The 12,462-nt window shown below is 50.8% G+C and overlaps 1 long non-coding RNA gene across 1 annotated transcript; it reads left to right on the plus strand.

Annotated features, from left to right (window-relative positions):
• Positions 1 to 10,891: 10,891 nt before the first annotated feature.
• Positions 10,892 to 11,500, plus strand: LOC119696849. Its single transcript, XR_005255677.1, has 3 exons — positions 10,892 to 10,916; positions 11,000 to 11,079; positions 11,157 to 11,500. It is a non-coding gene; the product is annotated as an uncharacterized LOC119696849 (long non-coding RNA).
• The last annotated feature ends 962 nt before the right edge of the window (positions 11,501 to 12,462 follow it).

A 12,462-nucleotide genomic window follows, 5' to 3' on the forward strand; every position in this document is an offset into this window, starting at 1 on the left:
GCCTGCTGGATTTCCTGCGAATCCGAAGATTCCGCCCAGGGACAAGCTGCCACCTGTGCCAACTCGGGCTGCTTTGAGAGTGCCCATGGAGCTCTGCAAACTGAGACCAGGAACGTGGGCTGGTGAGTTTTGCTTACCGGGGCAGAAGCCTTCTTCAGTCCCACGTAGGCCCTCGGCCCTTAGGGGCCGGCTGCCTGCTGGATCTCCGCGAATCTGAAGATGCCGCCCAGGGACAAGCTGCCACCTGTGCCAACTCGGGCTGCTTTGAGAGTGCCCATGGAGCTCTGCAAACTGACACCAGGAACTTGGGCTGGTGAGTTTTGCTTACCGGGGCAGAAGCCTTCTTCAGTACCAGGTAGGCCCTCGGCCCTTAGGGGCCGGCTGGCAGCTGGATTTCCGCGAATCCGAAGATGCCGCCCAGGGACAAGCTGCCACCTGTGCCAACTCGGGCTGCTTTGAGAGTGCCCATGGAGCTCTGCAAACTGAGACCAGGAACATGGGCTGGTGAGTTTTCTTTCCCTGGGGAGATGCCTGCATATTACCTTTGGGCCCTTGGCCCTTAGGGGCCGGCTGCCTGCTGGTTTTTCTCAAATGTCAGGGTGCCGCCCTGTTTGAGTTACCTAGGAGCGGCAAATGCCTTCAGCAATGTTCTCAATGGCTGCAGTTTACGTCTTGGAGTCATGGGGTGCTTTCCCCTAACCCTTACCTCCTCATCTCAGCCCCTTATTACCGTGTCCCCTTCCCAGCCCCTAACCTCTACTCTGTTTTTCCGCCCACCCTTGCTCCATCCATCCCTCCGCCCCTCACCCTGCCCCACCACGCTCCCTGCTCCATCCATTACTGCACCCACCGCCCATGCCTGAATCCCCTCCAGCAGCATGTGGGAGCCTGAGCCCTGGGAGGACAGTGCAGCTCTCGCAGCAGGACAACACCCAAATAAGACAGGCAGGGATAACGTTTGTGGGCTGCAGGGTGTCACCAGGTGCTGCGGGCTGAGAGGAAGGGCATGGAGGGTGACACGGAGCATGGGGGCAGCTGAGAGGCAAACGGGAGCATTATGAGCAACTAAAGGGCTCCAGGGTGTCTCTCATCTCAGACATGCTGAGAGACTACTCTAGGGAACTTGAGGGTGACAAGAAGAGGCTGAGGGGGAGCAGGTGCCTTGAGGGGCAAAATGGGGGGTACCCGAGGATGACAGGTGAACCAACTCTCACACCACCCCTAACCAGGTGGAGAGTGCATGGTGGAGTTTAGGGGGCCAAGGAACAGTGTCAGAGTGCTGGGGGTGACTCACAGACATTGCGGGCTGAGGGGCGCAGAGGGAGGAGGCTTGAAAGTGGAGAGCTGACACTGAAGGTTAGGGCTACAAAGGACAGGACACAAGGTACCAGATGGGGTTAGGATACAGGTGCAGCAGCCCTCACCCCAGCCCTAAGCTCACCCTAAACAGCACCCCTAAGAAAACACCAGTTTTCCCCAACAGCAGCGCAAGGCAGCAACCCTAATGTTGGGACAACATTTTCTGGGATTTTTTTTGGGTATTGTTGGGGCTTTTTCAAAACTGTTTTAGGATTCTTTAGCATATTTTGAAGATCATGGTCAGGTTCAGAGGAAACACCCTCTGAAAAGGCAAAGTTTTAGGACTGCCATGGAATGCTTCAGAAAGGGACCTGTGGTGGCACAGTGGGCTGGGTCCCATGCAGCCGGTCCAAAGGCTGTAAGTTTTAGACCCAGCTAAGTTGTTGTGGTTAGGGTTAGATGCTCTCAACTTTGGTCTGGGAGAAATTCTGCACAGAAAAACTCACCTGTAAGACTCTGCCCAAGATTGCTTTCTCATCTGCCTCACGATCGTCGTGAAAGAAGACTGAGACCACAGAAAGAGAGAGGATCCTACATCCTGGTTTGGTGTGGGTTCGCCAAGTTCCCGGGACTGGAACTTGAGTTATTGTACCTCACGCTACACTGCTCCCAGTGAAAAGGACAAGGAGCATCTTGACCTTCCTTCACCTGAACAATGGCCTGGAGTTTTCCACCCCCAAGCCTGGCTGGACTCTCTTCTGGAATTACCCTTTGGTGGTCTCCACAGAAGACCCTTCATCTACTCTACAACCACCATGGCAGATGGACTGAGATGGGAGAAACCACTCCCTCTAAGACTGAGACATGAAACCCCTATGTGGACAAGACTCTTTTTCTCCTCAAGGACTGGAACCTGTAATCTGGGGGGAGGAGGGCAGTGTGAGTGTGGAGAACAGCTAATCGAACTGATCATGTTTGCCTGCAGGCAGTGAACCAGGAAAATAATAGCTCTCCCCACTGTTGAGATCATAAGACTATTGTATTCTTTCCCCCCTCCTTCCCAACTTTCAATATAAAAGGCCCCTCAAGTCAGCTAGCCTTTCGAGATCTCCCCAACGTAAAGGCGACTCCTCGGCTGGACCTCGAAGAATTGCATCGCCTCTATGTTGGTAGATATACCTACTCTGTCTTTCCTTCCTTTCCTATAGGGTTCTTCTTTCTCTCTCTCTCTCTCTCCCCAATTCCCTCCAATGCATTTTGCCGTGATTGTTCAATAAAGTACATGGATTTTGTTACTGCAAACCCCCTTGCCGTGTCGGTGTTTTGTACCCTGAGATCAGATAACGAACCATCACAATCTAGTCCGTAAGGGCGGATCGTGACATCACCCCCCAAGTTTCCCGATGCCAGTTTGCAGCAGGTGATTGGCACTGCCAAGGCAGCCCGAGTTCTCGGCAGGGGCAGCTTTGCTCCTGGAGAAATCCTGCACCGGTCCTCTTCCCTGTGAAACCAAACTCACCCCTCCTGTGTGTCGACGTCTGTTCACAGGAGACACGTGGCACTCCAAGGGCAGCGAGAGTTCTTGGCGTTGGCAGCTACGGTCTGTGAGAAATTGTTCTCTGTCTGCAATTTTGGAGGCAGAATCCCAGTTTTGGCCCTGGGCACACAGAGGGGAAAGACTGTTAATGTCCTTGGAAAGGAAAGTCTAGCACCCCATTGTTTAAGGGGCAGACGAAGAGCTGTGTAGGGGAGGGAACTTCCCCACAGGACCTTTCTTCACCTCACCCCCCCAGTCCAAGGTCTAGCAGCACCCGGTGTGACCAGCTGCTTTCAGAGGGTTACCCGGTGTCCTAGTTTAGGGCAAATTTGGGAGAAAACCTGCAAAAGGAGGCCCCTCCAGAAAGCAAACCCACACAGCCCCTCCCTCCAACCGGTTCGGGAAGGATTCCTCGGAGAGAAGTGGAAAGAACCTGTTTATTTAACAGGCACAGCACCCCCAGCACACAGAATGAACAATACCAGATGATAACACTCCTTCACCACTCTGAAAAGGATGACAAATTCAGAAAGTCTCTTTTGGGGGGTGGTTGCTCTGTTGTCAGTCCCTCCGGCGCTGGAGATGGCTGCTGCAAGCCACGAGGTGCAAGCTCTCGGTGTTTCCAGGTCCCAGTCCAGAGCAGGTTCGAGTAGCTCCAAAAAGGGAAGGGGAAAAAAAAGGAAAAAAAAAAATAAGAAAAAAATACAGTCCAGAGGAAAAAAAAAATTTGGACTGCTTAGCTAAACTAACTAATGAGCAGAAGCAAAAGCAAAAGTAAGAGCGAAGCAGGAGCAAGCAGAAGCCAGAGCAAGAGCAAAGCAAAAAGCCCAGCAAAAAGCAAAAGCCACACTAGGTACTCCCCGTCTCTGTGTCCCGCCAGCCGTGGGGGAGCGGGCTGATAACAAAACCCAAAACAAAACATTCACTCTTCAGAGCCAGTCTTGAAGGCACAGAACATAATATCCAGCATAAACAGAACACACAAATGGGGATACAAGCATCATAACGTCACCCTAGGACACCCAGGCACACCCGCACAGGGAGCTGCTAGTCCAGAGGGGCTAACGGGGGTATCCCAAGCATCCCTCCAGACGCTTGGGATGCGGTTGAACGATCGAGCTACGGTCGGAGCATCCAGCAGGGACTAGGGAGCAGCCGGACCCACTCGGGCACGGAGCATCGCTTCGAGAAAATGCCAAGGGAAGAACCCTCTCGCCAAGGGGCAGCACCTGAGGGGGCCAGGCAGCATGTGGGGCTCCAGGGGAGAGCTTTCAACTTTCCCCTTTTACTGTGTCAGTCCCTCCCCAGAGCCTCCAGACCCTCCACAGCACTCCCAGAAAAGAGAGGGGTTATTAGAAGAAAAAGGGTTTAAATAGAGGGAAAAAGCTTCCCTTTCCCTTATTTTTTATGTTCGAATTGTGAGGGAATCTGCTTCCCCTGCAATTTTAATGGTCTCAGTTAGAAGAATCCTGCCTTTTCTATGCTGTTAGGGGTGCTAATTGACAGGGAGTCCCCATTTTCCATTATTTTCCAGTTTAAATAGAAGGGGAAAACCTTAACAATGTTTTTTATGGGTTTAAATTAAGGGTAACCGCCCTCTTTTTTGTTGTCCTAAGGCTTAAACTGAGGGGGATGCCCAGCTATCTCGCCTTCTTAAGGGTTTGGATTGAGGGAAAAATTCCTATTTCTTTCATCACTGGAGAGATTTACAGTAAGAAAGCCCCCTCTTTTCCCAATATGTTAGGGGATTAAATTAAAGGGCGGAAGGCATTTATTTGCCATTGTATCAGTTTCAGTGGAGGTAACTGCCCCCTTTTCTCATTTTAAGGGGTTCACTTGAAGGAAGCTCTGCCTTTTTCAGCATTTTAAGGGTTTAAATGTGCATTTCAGGGCACTTCTTTCTGTGCCCTAGGACCAGATATCTCAGAGAAGGGTGAGCTTGGCACGTACCTAACCCTTACACTGCCCTGGAGGCTATTATTTTTCTTATTTTTGTTTATAATATAGATAGCCCTAATTAGAGGTCCCAAGGAGACTTAGACTATTCATATCTTTAGTATTCTTCTCTACCCTACTTAGTCACACGTGAATTACTACTTAGTGGTCACTAAAGAATAACTATGTAGTTAACAGCCAACTACCCAATTTGTCTGGCTGTGCTACCCAAACTCAAAGTTTTATTTCTTACCAGTTTTCCACCCTCTTGCTCCAATTAGTTGTAGCCAAAAAGAAAGCATTGTCATTCCTCTGAAGAGTTTTCCTATATGAAGCCCCTTATTCCCCTCAAATTCAAGGTAGAGGAGCCAAACAGCTGCAGCTGCTCTGAGGGCTTTTATACCAGGTGGGATTTGGCCCCTCCCTTTTCCTGGGTGCCATGGGAACGAGAGGCGGGCACCATCAGGGGTATATTAACCCCAGCTTTTGCAGAAGGGCTTCATTCCCTCCCTGGGATCTGCTGGGATAAGAGCTCTCCTCTCATTTCAGTGAAGAGGCTCTTTCAGCTTATCTTAGCTTGTTTCCAGCAGGTGCCTTTGGGCATCTAAAGTCATAGAGGCTTTGAAGATGCTGTGAAGAATTCAGCATTGAACACAGGGAGTATTTAAGCTCATGATTTTGGGTTGTGTGTTTAGGGGTGGAAAAGTGCTTTTGTAGCTTCTAGTTTTGTTCTTGGTTGTTTTTAGGTTAGAGGAGGAGTGCAACTTACAGAAATTCCTGATTGTGTCAGGTACAACACTTTCTTTGGCAGATTCATCACATCACAAAAGGGATCCGCCCAGTGTCAAAGATGATGCTTGAGATTGAGGCTACAATTAAGTTGAGGATTGTGACTAGGAGCAGGAGGGTGAGGAGGTATCCTTTCAAGAGTTATTGTGGGGGGTTTTGAAGGCAGCAAGGTGAGAAATGGTGTCTATTTGAGGGCCTCCCAAGGCTTTTCACAAGCGTAGTGGAGGCATTCACATGTCTTACAGCACAAAAGCTCATCCACTGCTGTCACAGAAATGCCATGTAACTTTGCCTTTCTCTAACCCAGGTGCCACAACCTTGGACTCAGAATGAAGCTGGAGACCTGAGGACCCAGGCACACTCAGGAGAGGGTAAGTAGCTGATTTTCTGGGATTTGGCCCACATAACACTGAACTCATACATTGTTTTTGGTTTTCTTTATTGTAGCTGACTGAGAGGCTGACAGGGATCACAGGGCCCTTTGAGGCAGACTCATTTCAGCTCCAATGTGGATTCATATCACCAGTCATCCAAAAGATAAGTTGGGGGCCGTGGCCTGGAGATGGGATGATAGGAGAGTAGTGGCTTGGAAATTCCTGGGAAACACTTAAAAATTAGCAGAGGGTGAAGAGATGCCCTCTAAGGGGCCCCTTGGGACAGCTAAAGGGAGAGGCTCTGCTTTTGATTGCAGCTGTAGGGTATGCAGTGCAGAACAGTTCCGGTCTGTGTCGTGTTGTTCGGTGTCCCGTGTTACCTAGTGTGTCTTTGGGGTCCCTTGGATCAAATATCTCTGCCTTTTCTCCTTGAGGCCCTTAGCAAAACCATCAGCTGTCATGTCTAGGTTCTCGAATGCTGGCGCTTCTCAGCAGGATGGCAACATCGTTTGTTCTTTTACCGGCGGGCTCAGCCGCATCTTCAGGCGTCTTTTGAGGTCTTGTTCCCGGCTGTATCAGCATCCATCCTTTCCAGCTGTGAGCTGTAAGGTCCTGGGGCACGAAAGATTGTATGATATGGAGAACATTCTAAACATATCATTGTCTCACAGCCGCCTTGATCATCGTGACCAACAGGTCTTATAACAGGTCACTCTGTTCTAGTCTTCTGCTCCTTAGAGGAGCTGCCTCCATCCACTGTCCCCTGAGCATCAGTCATCTCTTTGGCATCCTCGTGGTCCTTGCCACTACTTATTCTTGCCAGGAACTCTTTTCTCATCATTGTGTCACACTTTGTAGTATAAAGTGATGTTTGTGTTTAGAGACCCCATTGTTTGTCACGTCCCGTCCTGTGTCACGGGTGTGTGCACATATTTGTGCCGGAGCTGCTCTGCCCTGCTGCGTAGCCTGGTGCGATAGGACCAGTCCCAGGGACTTGAACTTCGTAGTGTGGCTGTAGTTGGACTCTAGGTGGTATTCCTAGATTGACACAAGATGTTTGGAGCTGTGAAGGTATCCTGCAGCCCTTTGACTTTTGTTCTAACTTGCTTTCAGATCCAGAAGGATAGAATCCATGGCAGAGCGCCCCATTCCGGGTGCACGGGTTCGGCCGAGCAGGTCAGTCACGGTTTGTGTTTGCAGGGGAAGTGTAAATGGTGACTCTGTTACAGCACTATTCTTTGTCTTTATTTTTAGGAAGTAAAGCCAGATATCAGCAGTCAAGTTGAAGAGGGCAAGGTGAGCAGTGTCCAGTGGACAGAAGCAGTTGTTATTGCTGAGGTCTCAATTTCTGTTGCAACTCTAAGCGTCCATTCTCGTTTGTGTGCTTTAGGCAGTCCACTCGGAGTATGCCAGGCCCCCGTCACCAGCCACCTGATGGACCTGGTTTGCTGCTTTCGTGAGCCCTGTGGATGTCCGACAGGACTCGGTGATGAAGCCTTTGCTTTTTCTGTTTAAAGGTGGCACCCGGGTAGCCTTTGGCAATGGCGGAGGAGTTGCAGGGAGTCAGGGAAGCGGGGAGGAGGAGCGAGGGTCCACTCAGGTTTCAGCAATGCCACATCACCTCATCCGCTCTTAACCCAGGCGGACCCTGCGACGACAGCGTGGCCTCCGAGCACGGCGCAATCGTGCTGCCCGAGGACTCGGGCATTCTTAGGAGAGCGGTGAGTAGCAGAATTGTTGGGTTTGGCCGACGTGCCGCCAAGATCACACAGTGATGCTCTGTTTTCTTGACTGTAGGAGACTGCGAGACAACAGCCCAGTGACAGCAGGAACTTCCCAGATGGCGAGGCGGCCTTCCTTTGCACCTGACATGGACCGGGTTCCCCAGATGTCAGAGATAAGTGGAGGGCTGTGACCCAGAGAGGGGATGAAAGTGGGGTGCTGGGTCGGGACTCACCAGGAGGAGTTTTTGAGTCTGCTTTGGAGACGGGGATGTGCAGGAAGTGTCCTTTAGGCCACTGAAAGGCAAAGTTTCACTTGTGATCACAGTGCTGAGGTGCGCAGGGCACAGCAGTCCTGGTGTGTCTCGTGTCACTTGTCTGTTGTGCATTCTGTGTGTTTGGGTGTCTCAGGTCTTTTTCCTTAGCCCTTTGAGGGGCCTATCAGAAACCCACGCATCATTCTTAGCATCTGTGATCTCTGCGTTCCTTGGCCTGGCACCGATGCCATAGAACTTTTGACTCGGGAGCTCAGACAGGCATCAGAATCGCATCTCTCTTTAGAAGCATCCGGTCAGATGTCTTTTCAGGTCTTGTTCTGAGCTGTATGGACAGCTGCGCCCCGCAAGGATCCATTGTGGCAGATGAGGACTCGTAAGAATGTGAGGACTGGTAGAGGATTCTGACCGTAGGATTCACAGGCATCCATCTTTGCAGTTCTTGGAATATATCATTCAGTTAGCACCTTCTTCCTCCAGGGTTCTCTGAGCTTCATCAGCTCGCCATCGCTCTCTCCTCGGTCATCTCATATTGCATTCTTTTGGTCCTTGCAGTCATTCTTCTTGCCAAGAGATTTCTGTCCCTGTTGTGTCCCCCATTGTTTGTCACGTCCTGTCCTGTGTCACGGGTGTGTGCACATATCTGTGCCGGAGCTGCTCTGCCCCGCTGTGTAGCCTGGTGCGATAGGACCAGTCTCGGGGACTTGAGATTTGTAGCGTGGGCTGTAGTTGGACTCTAGGTGGTATTCCTAGATTGACACAAGATGTTTGGAGCTGTGAAGGTATCCTGCAGCCCTTTGACGTATATCCTAACTTTCTTTCAGGTGCTGATGCATTATATCCTTGTCAGAGCGCCCCATCCCGGGCTTGTGGGTTCCCATGAGCAGGTCAGTCACTGTTTGTATCTGCAGAGGAAGCATAAATGGTGACTATGTTACAGCACTGTTCTTTGTCTTTATTTTTAGGCAGTCAAGCCAGAGAGCAGCAGTCAAGGCTGAGTGGGCAAGGTGAGCATTGAGTAGTGTACAGAAGTAGTTGTTATTGCTCAAGTCTCACTTTCTGTTGCAACTCCAAGCCTCCATTCTCGTTTGTTTGCTTTAGGTAATTGACTCGGCAGATGTCCAGCCCCTGTCACCAGCCAGCACATGCACCGGGTTTCCTGCACATGTGGGGCCTTGTGGAAGTATTACAGGACTCTGCGATGAAGCCTTTAAATTTTCTATTTCACTGTCCTATCTGGGTAGCCATCAGGACAGGCCAAGGAGTTGTGGTGAGTCGGGGAGGTAGGGAGCAGGAGCGAGGGTCCGTTCAGGTTTCAGCAATGCCAAATCAAGTTGTCTCTGCTTAATGTAGGCAGACTCTGCGACAATGGCGTCAGCCTCCGAGCACGGCCAAAGCGTGCGGCCCGAGGTCCTGGGCATTCTTAAGAATGTGGTGAGTAGCAGACTTGTTTGGTTTTGGCCGATGTGCTTCTAAGCTTGTGCACTGATGTTTGGTTTTCTTTCTCTTGGCAGAGTAAGATACGATAGCCCGGTGCCAGCAGGGACCGCTCAGATGGCGAGGCTGCTTTCTTTTGCACCTGACACAGATTAGCATGCCCACCTGTCTGAGAGATGAGTAGAGGGCTGTGACCTGCAGAGGGGATGAAAATGGGGTGCTGGGCTGGGACTCACCGGGAGGGATTTTTGAGTCTGCTTTGGAGACGGATGTGGAAGAAGCGGCCCCTTAGGCCACTGAATGGGAAAGTGTCACTTTTGATCACAGTGCTGAGGTGCGCAGGGCAGAGCAGTCCCGGTGTGTCTCGTGTCACTTGTCCGTCGTGCATTATGTGTTGTTTGGGTATCCCATGTCACAGGTCTTTTTCCTTAGCCCTTTGAGGGGCCTGTCAGAAACCCATGCATCATTCTTAGCATCTGTGATCTCTGCGTTCCTTGGCCTGGCACCGATGCCATAGAACTTTTGACTCGGGAGCTCAGACAGGCATCAGAATCGCATCTCTCTTTAGAAGCATCCGGTCAGATGTCTTTTCAGGTCTTGTTCTGAGCCGTATGGACAGCTGCGCCCCGCAAGGATCCATTGCGGCAGATTAGGAGTTGTAAGAATGTGAGGACTGGTAGAGGATTCTGACCGCAAGATTCTCGGACATTCATCGTTGCAGTTTCTTGGAATACATCATTCAGTTAGCATCTTCTTCCTCCAGGGTTCTCTGAGCCTCATCAGCTCACCATCACTCTCGACTTGGTCATCTCATTTTGCATTCTTTTGGTCCTTGCAGTCATTCTTCTTGCCAAGAGATTTCTGTCCCTGTTATGTCCCCATTGTTTGTCACGTCCCGTCCTGTGTCACAGATGGGTGCACATATTTGTGCCGGACCTGCTCTGCCCCGCTGCGTAGCCTGGTGCGATAGGACCAGTCCCGGGGACTTGAAATTTGTAAGGTGGGGTGTAGTCAGGCTCTAGATGGTATTCCTAGATTGACACAGGATGTTTGGAGCTGTGAAGTTCTCCTGCAGCCCTTTGACTTGTCTTAACTTTCTTTCAGATGCAGCAGGATAAAATCCATGGCAGAGCATCCCATCCTGGATTAGGGGGTTCCCCTGAGCAGGTCAGTCATGGTTTGTGTCTGCAGTTGAAGTGTAAATGGTGACTCTGTTACAGCACTGTTCTTTGTTTTTATTTTTAGGAAGTAAAGCCAGATATCAGCAGTCAGGTTGAAGAGGACAAGGTGAGCAGTGTCCAGTGGAATGAAGCCTTTGTTAGTGCTCAGGTCTCTCTTTCTGTTGCAGCTCTAAGCCTCCATTCTCGTTTGTGTCCTTTAGGCAATTGACTCTGAGTATGCAAAGCTCCCATCACGCACCGGCCAATGGACCGGGTTTGCTGCTCTTGTGAGCCTTCTGGGAGTCTTACAGGACTCTGTGATGAAGCCTTTGCCTTTTTTACTTAAAGGTGTCATCTGGATCGCCTTTGGCAACAGCCATGGAGTTGCGGTGAGTCGGGGAAGCAGGGAGGAGAAGGGAGGGTCTGCTCAGATTTCAGCAATGCCATATCACCTCGTCTCCTCTTAACCCAGGCATACCCTGCAACGACGGTGTGGCCTCCGAGCGCAGCAAAAGCATGTGGCCTGAGGAGCTGGGCATTCTCTGGAGAACGGTGAGCAGCAGAATTGTTAGGTTTTGGCCGACGTGCTGCCCAGATCATGCATTGATGCTCTGTTTTCTTTAATGTAGCCGTCTAAGAGACAACGGCCCAGTGACAGCAGGAACTTCCCAGCTAGGGAGGCTGCCTTCCTTCACACCAGACATGGATTGGCATCCCCAGATGTCTGAGATAAGTAGAGGGCTGTGACCCAGAGAGGGGATGAAAGTGGGGTGCTGGTTCGGGACTCACCGGGAGGAGTTTTTGAGTCCGCTTTGGAGACGGGGATGTGGAAGAAGCGGCCCCTTAGGCCACTGAATGGGAAAGTGTCACTTTTGATCACAGTGCTGAGGTGCGCAGGGCAGAGCAGTCCCGGTGTGTCTCGTGTCACTTGTCTGTTGTGCATTCTGTGTGTTTGGGTATCTCATGCCTTTTTCCTTAGCCCTTTGAGGGGCCTATCAGAAACCCACGCATCATTCTTAGCATCTGTGATCTCTGCGTTCCTTGGCCTGGCACCGATGCCATAGAACTTTTGACTCGGGAGCTCAGACAGGCATCAGAATCGCATCTCTCTTTAGAAGCATCCGGTCAGATGTCTTTTCAGGTCTTGTTCTGAGCTGTATGGACAGCTGCGCCCCGCAAGGATCCATTGTGGCAGATGAGGACTCGTAAGAATGTGAGGACTGGTAGAGGATTCTGACCGTAGGATTCACAGGCATCCATCTTTGCAGTTCTTGGAATATATCATTCAGTTAGCACCTTCTTCCTCCAGGGTTCTCTGAGCTTCATCAGCTCGCCATCGCTCTCTCCTCGGTCATCTCATATTGCATTCTTTTGGTCCTTGCAGTCATTCTTCTTGCCAAGAGATTTCTGTCCCTGTTGTGTCCCCGATTGTTTGTCACGTCCCGTCCTGTGTCACGGGTGTCTGCACATATCTGTGCCGGAGCCGCTCTGCCCCGCTGCGTAGCCTGGTGCGATAGGACCAGTCCCGGGGACTTGAGATTTGTAGCGTGGGCTGTAGTTGGACTCTAGGTGGTATTCCTAGATTGACACAAGCTGTTTGGAGCTGTAAAGTTATCTTGCAGCCCTTTGACTTTTGCCTTAACTTTCCTTCAGGTGCAGAAGGATTCCCCTGAGCAGGTCAGTCATCGTTTGTGTCTGCTGGGGAAGTGTAAATGGTGTCTCTGCAGCACTGTTCATTGCCTTTTTTTTTGTTTCTTTTTTTAGGAAGTTATGCCAGAGAGCAGCAGTCAAGTTGAGGAGGGCAAGGTGAGCAGTGATCAAAAGATGCCAGCATTTGTTATTGCTGAGGCCTCAATTTCTGGTGCAACTCTAAGCATCCACTGTTTTTTTGTTAGGTGGTCCACTTGCAACTTCTCCCGGCCAAGGATGCCCAAT

The sequence above is a fragment of the Motacilla alba genome, unplaced genomic scaffold (assembly GCF_015832195.1).
Source record: "Motacilla alba alba isolate MOTALB_02 unplaced genomic scaffold, Motacilla_alba_V1.0_pri HiC_scaffold_57, whole genome shotgun sequence".
NCBI classification, from domain to species: domain Eukaryota; kingdom Metazoa; phylum Chordata; class Aves; order Passeriformes; family Motacillidae; genus Motacilla; species Motacilla alba.